Source organism: Psammomys obesus, unplaced genomic scaffold (genome assembly GCF_907164565.1).
Source record: "Psammomys obesus unplaced genomic scaffold, mPsaObe1.curated_primary_1811, whole genome shotgun sequence".
Taxonomy (NCBI): domain Eukaryota; kingdom Metazoa; phylum Chordata; class Mammalia; order Rodentia; family Muridae; genus Psammomys; species Psammomys obesus.
This window is the reverse complement of record NW_026592540.1, coordinates 6269-16045: the sequence shown is the minus strand read 5'-3', so window position 1 is coordinate 16045 and position 9777 is coordinate 6269. Positions and strand designations below refer to the sequence as shown.

Below are 9777 nucleotides of genomic sequence, written 5' to 3'. Positions count from 1 at the left end.
AGCACAGTATGGCGACCCCAGGAGTTTGCATCAGGACCCTCTGGTAGTGCTGTTTCCACTTACATCAGAGCTCATTTCTGCAGGAAATATTTGCATGTGACGAGTAATCCTGACTGACACCAGCAACATGGGCATTATCAGTGTGTTACAGCTGTACAAACAACCCACATTAAGGTAGACATTTCCATTTCAGTGTACTTGGCAAATGCCTTTAAAAACGAGAGGGCGAGACCCACTCCTGAGAAATGACCAAGTCATTTTGAGATTGATTTTCCTCCAGGGATCCACACATACTCTTTCTAAGTGGGAAACAGAATGCTCTCTGTGAGATTCAGATTAAGGCATGCATTCATTGATCAACAGCACATGGCCTTTTCCATGCCATTGACATTTCAGGAAGATTTTAGCATTAATTACTTGGAAAATCTGTAACACTTTATGAAGCATTTCTACAAACCGTTTCTTATATACTTCTCTCTTAAACTTAGTAAAGTCAATGCTGTTAGGACAGTATTTCAATAAACACTGTAAGAAAGAAAACGATGCTAGGCAAGGTAAAAAATTAAAACTAAAGGGGAGAGGGCACATCACTGTAGACTTCTGGAAAGGCAGGAGACACGTGGCGCTGAGGCCCTGATTTCGCCTCTAACAGTGAATCTCTGAAGTCAACGTCTGATTCACCTGCCACAAGCTCCACTGACCTCACTAGCACTGTGGGGCAGAGTAGAAGTTGCATTTCTTCATGTGGCACAAACACATTATTTTGGTTGTTCTTATTATTGATAATATGCTCTTTTTGATCCTCACTTTCTCTAACCATTTGCAAATATCCTAGGAACCTTACTGATTTTGGGGCAAAGCTATCAGTAATTTCCGAGACACCTCTCACATCTTAGGAAATGTCTATCCTTAGGATCTTGTGAACTTAAGTCCCTAGAACACAACAACAACAGTGACTAATAGTATCTGCTGTTATTATAGAGGGTTGAGATGTGGTAGGTCCTAAGCCAAAGCATCCTTGCTTTTTTTTAGCCCTTGTAATAGCCATTTACTGACTGCCTCTTTGCATGATCTAACCCCCATCTCTCACCAATTCAAAGGCTAAGAATTTCATCAGGTAGCATCTGGGCTCAACAGCAGACATCTCCACAATTGCTACAGCCTTCCTACCTGATGGAAAAGCTCCATGGTTTGCCCATTTTGCTCTGTAATTATAGATGCTTCATGAAACTATTCCCAAACTGTGATATAACATTTAGGGTACCTGAGCCCATGTCCTGGGACACAACCATTCATATAACCATTCATGGTTGGTTCCAGAATTAGCTATCTCTTATTTATTTGTAAATTGTGTTTTAGCTCTGACAACTTACAGTGGCTGAGACTGCATTTCCATCTAGCCCCACAGGTTGGTCGAGCGATATTCTGCTTAAGCCCCCAATTAAAGAAAAAATCCTGTTCTACACATTGCTTTTTCATGTATATTGTGGTACACGCGTATTACTTTTCTCATGTGTTTAGATGGGTACATGCACACATATGTGTGTGAGGCCCAAGACCAACACTGGGAATCCTTGTTAGTATTTTTTGCTTTTTGTTTTTTATTGTCTTCAAGACAGAGTTTCTCTGTGTAGCCTTGGCTGTCCTGGACTCAGTTTGTAGACCTCACAGCCATCTGCCTGCCTCTGCCTCCCTGAGTGCTGGGATCAAAAGCGTGCACCACCATGCCCCAGGCTGGGAGTCCTTCTTGATCACTCTTCTTCCTCCTTACTCACTGAGGCAGACTCTCTCAATTGAATCTAGAGCTCATTGATTCAGACACTCGAACTAGCCAGCTTGATCTGGGGTCCCTTGTCCCCACTGCCTGAGAGCTGGTATTCTAGATGGGCTGCCACAACCATCTGGCAATTATATGGGTTCTAGGGATTTGAACTCTGGTCCTTACACTTTTGTGGCAAGAACTTTTGCCCACTAACCCATCTCCCCAAACCCATTCATGTACTCTGATATTGTATAGCAAACTTTGTTTGGCCCTTGATTGAATTAAACAGCATCACAATTTCTTTCTTCAGATGATTTGTTTATAATTGCAGATCAAAGATCTACATTTGTGTTACATTCTTTGGGGAGGGTAAAAAAATTACTAGCCTTAATTTTTTTTAATAAACCTATTATTCCCTTAAGAGGAAATTTTCAGTTGGTTGATAATTTTGCTTTCAAATTACAGAAAATTATTATTTTTCATAATAGACTTAATTCACTTTATTTATCTTAGATAAACCTTATGTGGGAGCCACAGCTGGCCTGGGTCCCCTGAACAGATACTCTGGTGTGGGTTTTTACAAGATGATCAGTGAATTCCTGATAAGGAGACTTGGTGAACACAGTCTGCTTCCAGAGGTCAGGGGTCAGGTTGCTGTAGGTCTTGGAGGTGGCATCAAAGGTGGCATTGGCTTGCACAAACAGTGTGGGGATTGCCAATCTTGTTTCCCCAATAGCCTCTCCGTACAGGGATGATGGAAAACTTGGCAAAGATGGTAATCCCTTAGATGGCACTGGCTACCTCCTGGGAGCACTTAACAGCAACACCAGTGTGACCGTTGTAGTCTCCGACAGTGACAAAAGCCTTGAACCTGGTCCACTGGCCAGCTCGTGTCTGCTTCTGCACTGGCATGATCTTTAGAACCTCATCCTTTAGGGATGCGCCCAGAGAAAAAGTCAATGATCTCAGATCCCTTCATGGGCAGGGAGAACAGGTCGATCTCCTCCAAGGACTTGATCTTCACGTTCTTAACCAGGCGGCCCACCTTGGTGATGGGAATCCACTGCTTGTCTTTGCCTTTACCTACACAATCCCCACGGCTTCGACCATGGTCACTGCCTTGGCCACGACTGCAGCCTCTAAGACCACTGCCAAATCCTCTGTGGAAGCAACTGGGGCCTTCTAATCCTGAGCACTTGGGTCCTCTGGGCCCTCCCGCTGCAATGTGTCATCTGCCATTTGGTGTTTTCCCAAAGAGGAAGAATAAGAATAAGAATGAAAGACTAAGAAGATTATCTTTTAAATTATTTTTTAATTTTATTTTTAACTTTTTTACAATTTATTCATTTTATATTCCAATTGAAGCCCCCTCCCTCACCTCCTTCCAATCCACCCTCTCTCCCTCACATAGCCGTCCCTTTCCCCTAGTCCCCTGAAACAGGGAGTTCTCTCCTGCCACGTGACCCCAGCTGGCCCTGAAGAGACAGATGCACCAACCAAAGACCATGCATGGAGAGGACCTAGGCCCCTGCTCAAATGTAGCCCATTGGCAGCTCAGTCTCCATGTAGGTCTCTAAGTAAAGGGAGCAGGGGCCGCCTCTGTCATGAACTCGGTTGTCTGCTCTTTGATCACTTGCCCTGGGAATGTGGCCTTGCCAGGCCACAGAGAAAGAGGATCCAGGCAGTCCTGATGAGACTTGATAGGCTGGGGTCAGATTTTTTAGCTTTGTAGGTCTCCTTGTGGAATTCCTGTCCCCTCTGGGTCCTTCTATCCCTCCCTTTTCCCATAAGACTCCCTGTGCTATGCTCAAAGTTTGGTAAATGGATGGAACTAGAAAAGATCATCCTGAGTGATGTAACCCAGAACCAGAAGACATGTATGGTATATACTCACTTATAAGCAGATATTAGCTGTATAATATAGGATAACCATAATAAAAATCTACAGACCTAAAGAAGCTGAACAACAAGGAGGACCCTAGGGAGGATGCTTAACTCTCATTCAGAAGGCCAACAGGAGAGACACTGGAAACAGTAGAAGAGAGGGAACAGGACTGGAGCCTACTGTAGAGGTCCTCTGAAAGGCTCCACTCAACAGGATTGAAGCAGATGCTGAGACTTACAGTAAATTATTACACAGAACAAATGAAGCATTTTGCATTTTAACCATTTTTAAGTTCATAATTTAGTAGTGTTACATTCACTTCAGTGTTGTACAGCTGTCACTCCTGTCCATTTCTATGTGTTCATCTTCCAAAACTGACCCTATATGGCTTATGATGTCATAACCCCACACCCCTTTCTCCCTTTAGCTCTGGTGGCCTCCATACCGTGATCTGTCTCTTTTCATTTGTCTTTTCTAGGTAACTCATATATTACATATTTGTGCTTTTGTGTCTCTCTTATTTCACTTACTGTAATGTTTTCACCCATGTTGCAGCATGTTTCAGAATTTTATTTCTTTTTTTAAGGCTGGTTGATATTTCCATGCACCATATTTTGGCTATTTATTCCTGTTATATATCTCTTCAGACTATGACTTCTGACTGGCAGAGGCTGTGGATAGTATATCTTCATGCTCTCAAAAACCTAGTACAGGAAAGGGAAAGGAAATAGAACTAATCTCCACTGGAGATTTAATGACTCAGAAGGAGTTACAGCATGTTTGTGAGTTAGGGCTCGTGAACTTCACACTAGACCTGACATCTATTCCTGAAGGGTGGGGCATCTTTTCAGCTTGACTCTGGGACAGAAGAGAGAGGGCTGGTTGGACACACAGGCAGGGATTCTGAGCCTCACTGCTTCACTGTCATGAACAAAATGTAAGTACAGCAACATATTCTGAAGGGAAACTTAATTGCTTTCTTATCTGGTATTTTGCAATACCTTCCTTTAGCCTGGATAATCAAAAGTGGCTTTCAAAGAAGATTCAATATAGAATGAAATTAAATAAAAGTTGATCTTGTCAACTTAGTCAAAGGCAGCCTAGTAAATGTTGTGCCTCAGACTTTAAAAACTACCTAGGACGTTTCTACAGACGGGTCACAGCTAAGCTGTGCTGCCATCTGACAGCAGGAGATATTCTCTCCGTCCTAGGATTGACTGACTTTGTGTCTTTTTCTGTCTAGGGCTTTTAGGTACATCCAACTCTAGTTGGATATAGTTTCATTAATTTAGAGAGAGAGAGAGAGAGCAAGAGAGAGAGAGAGAGAGAGAGAGAGAGAGATCATGTGCAGAGACTTGGGATGTACTTAGATGCTGAAATAGCTGACAGGAGGTGGACGCTAAAGGGCAGGGGCCACAGCTCCCTGCGAGCAAGCTATGATGGGCGGGAAGATGGAGACATGGCTTTTCTGTGGGTTGTCAGAACCAGGTTGACTTCTCAGTGTTTAGCTTTATTTTTAGTTTATCTTTTTACCAGTGATGGAACCCAGGGTCTGGCGCTAGTAGGCAGGTTCTCTACCATCAAGCTACAACCCCAGATTCCACTTAGGTAGCTGAGTGTCTCTAGGCAAATTATGTTCTGAGACTGACTTTCTTCTTGTGAGGCTACATAGAGGATTAATATGTATTTACATAGAATTATGTATTAGTCTCCTACAGTAGATTTAGAAAGTATGCTAACAATCATATTTTTTATTTCTTATGTGGCTCTTATTCACAAACAAAACAAAACAAAAACCAAACAAACACAGAGGACATATCTGGCTTCAGTTTATGGAACTTTCTGAGCAGCATCTCTTGAGAAGGTTCAGGGAAATAGGGTTGCCATAGTTGGCTAAGGGAAATATAGGACACAGAGTTAACAATCAATTTACATTAAACAGTTGATAAGTATAGCCCATTCAATATTTGGGATTTAAATACAGAACTTACACTATTAGAATTTAACTGCACTTTGCAATCTTATCTTGCAGTGAAATACACGGGTCATCATATCTAAAAGATCTGATTAAGGTTCATTTCTTGGTTTTGCTTATTTTGAGAGAGGGTCTCACAGCCCATGCTGAGCTCAGGCTCATACCCGGCCTTCTTTCTAAAGAATGATGAGCCCTTCATGTTCTCCTGTCAAGTAGAAGCGAATGAATGACAGGGGCTGGTGATGAGTTGGGGTTGTCTACCACAGCTGTGCTGATAAAAGGACAATAGCTGTTTTATGTAAGTATATCCTAATGTTGAGTGGGGTTTTCTTATACTTATTGCTGATCTGAAATTAACATTTAACTGGATTGTACATTCCTGTCAGCTGCCACATCCACAGCTGTTCTTGTTTTGCCTACACTGGTGGACGAAAGCAGCAGAGAGACTGCCTTTCACTGACAGATCAAAGGCATGTGGTCCTCAGGCATGTCTTCCTCTTATCTGCAGTACTTGTTACTTGGAGAACCAAGGACATGAGTGGAATTAAGTTCAGTAACCAGCTGACCTTAAAGAGGTTATTCTAGATCTCCCAAATGGGATCAAGGTCAACATGGAGTCCCTGAATAAGATTAGACCAGAGATACAACACAGAAAGAAAGCCCACCTGCTGGAGATGGGTGGTTCTGGAGATGGAAGGAGAAGTCCAGGAATCAAGGTGGTGAGAGTTTCTGGAAGCTGGGAAGGATGCGGAAACAGATTTTTCTGCAGGCCCTCCAGGGAAGACGGTGTGCTGGCAACATCCTGATTTTGGCCTGGTGATTCCCGTTGTATTGGCCGTCGAACCCTAGGATGATGTGTGCTGTCATGTCTGGAATTGGAGGTAATTTATTGCTTCAGGAGATGAACACAGGAGCCAAAGTGAAAAAAGAGTGAAAGGGCTAATGAAGTAGCTCTAAGAGTAACTGTAGTTGAGGTGGTTTTGTAGAGATAAGTCTTAACTGGAGGCCTCATTCAGAGACTTGTCCAGATCTGTAGGCTGATTGATGGCTGCTTAGCCAGGATCCCTGGACACAAGAGAACGTGTGTGCTGGGGCTTCAGTACAGTCCCTTCTTTTCCTCACTTGAGACATGAAGGATTACATGGTTTCTGGGGCTCAGAAAGCAGATCATGGAAAACATGTATTTAGAAGATTGGACCTAGGGTCTCAGGCATCCTAGGCAAGCACTCTACTCATTCTCTGATTATTTTTTAAGTCTTCTGTGCCAGCAGATGAATTTCCTCAGAATCAGTTATCTTTGCACAGGATCCCTTCACTTTATTTGGACTCACAGCTGCTTAACCTCAAGACTTCAGGCCAGAGCCACATGACCAGGTCAGTGACTGTGGCTTTGGAAGAACATGGAGGGTGTTAGGTCCCAGCCTCAGTCTTGCCCCTGACATGGCAGTCTGTATGCTTGAGAGTAGCTTGGGTAATCTCCCATGGGTTTCTGTCTGGAAAGTGTGCATGTGTGTGTGTGTAAATAAGATTCAGTCAGAAAATGCCTCCAAAGTATTTAGTGCAATGTCTGGAATTCAGTATTCCATGGAATGGTGGCTGTCATAAATGCCAAGGCCTTCCTCTGCCCAGTCCTCTGCTTCCATGTTTGGCTGGACTAGATTCTCCTGTCCTTCCTGTGCTCACCTCTGCTGCCACGTTTACCTCTCAGAGCTGTCTGGTATTTACTTGAGTGTTTCTCCCATAAGGACCTTGGAGCTAGTAATCCAGCCCTTTTTGTGCTTGTGTTTCTTGATATGATGGGTGGCACCTGTCTGAAAATGTGATACAAATAAAACAACCAAACAGATTTAAAAGGGGCGCTAGAGGGATGCCATGAAGCTGAGAGCACCTAACTTCTCCCGAGGAAGTCAGTCCTCTGTTCCGTTCTCACCTGTCAGGCTGATCACGTTGGCTATGAAGCCAGCTCTGGGGATCTGATGCCCTCTTTAAGCCTCAGCAAGCAACTGTACCCAAGAACACCCCATAATTAAAGATTAAAAACCCTAAAGAAAAGGAAAAGTAGCTAACATTTATGTGTCTACTGTATGACTCATATTAGTACGTTCACAAAACTATTTCATTTTGTCCTAGTGCATATCAAAGATCTATGAAATAACACCTCCTTTTAAAATGTGGGAAAAACAGCCCTCAGTCTTCCAGAATTTTAATTTATTTTTTCCATTTGGATTTCCAGTTGATTTTTCAGCTGGCAAGCTGTCTTTTTCTCTTGGGCAGGTCATGCTTTGGCTGCAGAATTTTCAAGGAGAAATGTAAAGGCGGGTGACTGCAGAAACTGGAGGAGGAAATGTTCCAGGGCCCGTATCAGAGTTTCTTCATTATCCTGTGACTTCACTCTCTGTTGAGTGAATGCATAAATGAATCACTTATATACTGAATAGAAACAAACCAAACAACTGAGCAAACAAATGCAAATAGTGGGCTCAGAGTTCTTAAGCCTCAGGAAATGGCTCAAGTCTGAATAGGGCCTCATTCGAAAATAAAGTCCCAGGATGCGAAACCACGGAGAACTTATTGTTTATATTCTGGTTGGTCTTTCAAGCTCAGCCAGCAGATAGTGACTTCGAACTCCTCAGCTGTTGGCTTTGAGGGCTTTGCTCTCCAGGTGGGCTAATATTGCCCTAGGTGGGGCTAAGAAGGAACCATGTCTACCCCAATTTCTGCAGTCTCTCAAAAGTCTCTTGCAGGATCAGCATTTTTACATTAGAAGTATGTTTAACTAGAAATTTGTTTTCTTGCTTCTATTTCTGTTCTAGCCAAGATTAGATACTTACTGCGCAAACATTCTTACAAACACATGCACCAGAAGGCATAGCTGGCAGCGTCCAGCATGGCCTGGGAATGATTATCACTCCTGAATTCCTTGTCAGACATGCACCACAGTCATTCAAGTAGGACATAGGGGCATCTACTGTAGCATAATGTAGGCTTTGCCTTCAAATAAACTCTGGGATTTGAAGCATTTTCTGTCCCTCTGTCATCTACAGAGAAGGAGATCTTTATAGTTTCAAATGTGGAAAAAATTCTAGAAAGAGATGCTGTTCCTCCCAAGAATACTGTCTTAGTTAGGGTTTCTGTTGCTGTTTCTATTTGTTACTATGGCCTCTGTAACTCTTATAAAGGAAAACATTTAATTGGGGCTGGCTTAGGGTTTCAGAGGTTTAGGCCATCATCATCATTGTGGGAAACATGGTGGCATTCGGGCAGACACGGTGCTGGAGAAGGACCTGAAAAGAAAGAAAGGAATAAAAGAAGGAAGCTAGAAAAGAATGAAAGAGAAAGAAAATGATATCTTGGACAAAAGTATTTCTAAGTAATTATTATTATACTTATAAAGACCACAGGGGAAAGTAACACTGAGAGTGTCAACTATGAGCTGTCCCATCTATCACAGAACACAGGGCAAAGGACAAGAACAGCATTACTTTGAAAAGAAGAATAAATGGTTAAGACAGTTGAGACAAGGCGTGTGTGCATGCGTGTGTGTGAGTGAGTGTGTGTACCTGCCATAGAGTGTAAAAGTCATAAGACAATTTGTGGAAGCTGGTTCTCTCTTTTCACCATGTGAGTCCCAGGGGTTGGTTAGGTCTTCACGCTTGACAGTAAGCATGTTTACCCACTGAATTATCTCTCTGGCTTCTGCTTTCATGTTTCTAAAATAGTGTAAAATGTGAAAAACTGCAGAAATACCTCCAAAACAAAACCACACATAAATAACAAAGCATTAGTTTATAGAACATTACTCATTTCTAAATGTAATTTCTCTATTTGAGAAAAGGTCATCTATTATTTTTCACATAAAATATTTAAGATCATAGTTGACACTGAAGGTTGAGGCAGGTTTCTTGAACACTCCCAGGCACCTATTTCCTAGAATACTATAAATACAAACATGAAGACAAAGATCAACAATCAATAAATGGGACCCCATGAAACTGAAAAGCTTCTGTAAAACAAAGAACACTGTCATCGGAACAAAATGGCAGCCTACAGACTGGGAAAGGATCTTCACCAACCCTATACCTGACAGAGGGCTAATAACCAGAATATATAAAGAACTTAAGAAGTTAAACAGCAACAAATAGAGTAATCCAACTT

The 9777-nt window shown here is 42.4% G+C and overlaps 1 pseudogene; it reads right to left on the bottom strand.

Moving 5' to 3' along the window:
* Nucleotides 1-2271: 2271 nt before the first annotated feature.
* On the bottom strand, nucleotides 2272-9332 carry LOC129682077 (40S ribosomal protein S2-like; annotated as a pseudogene).
* Nucleotides 9333-9777: the final 445 nt, after the last annotated feature.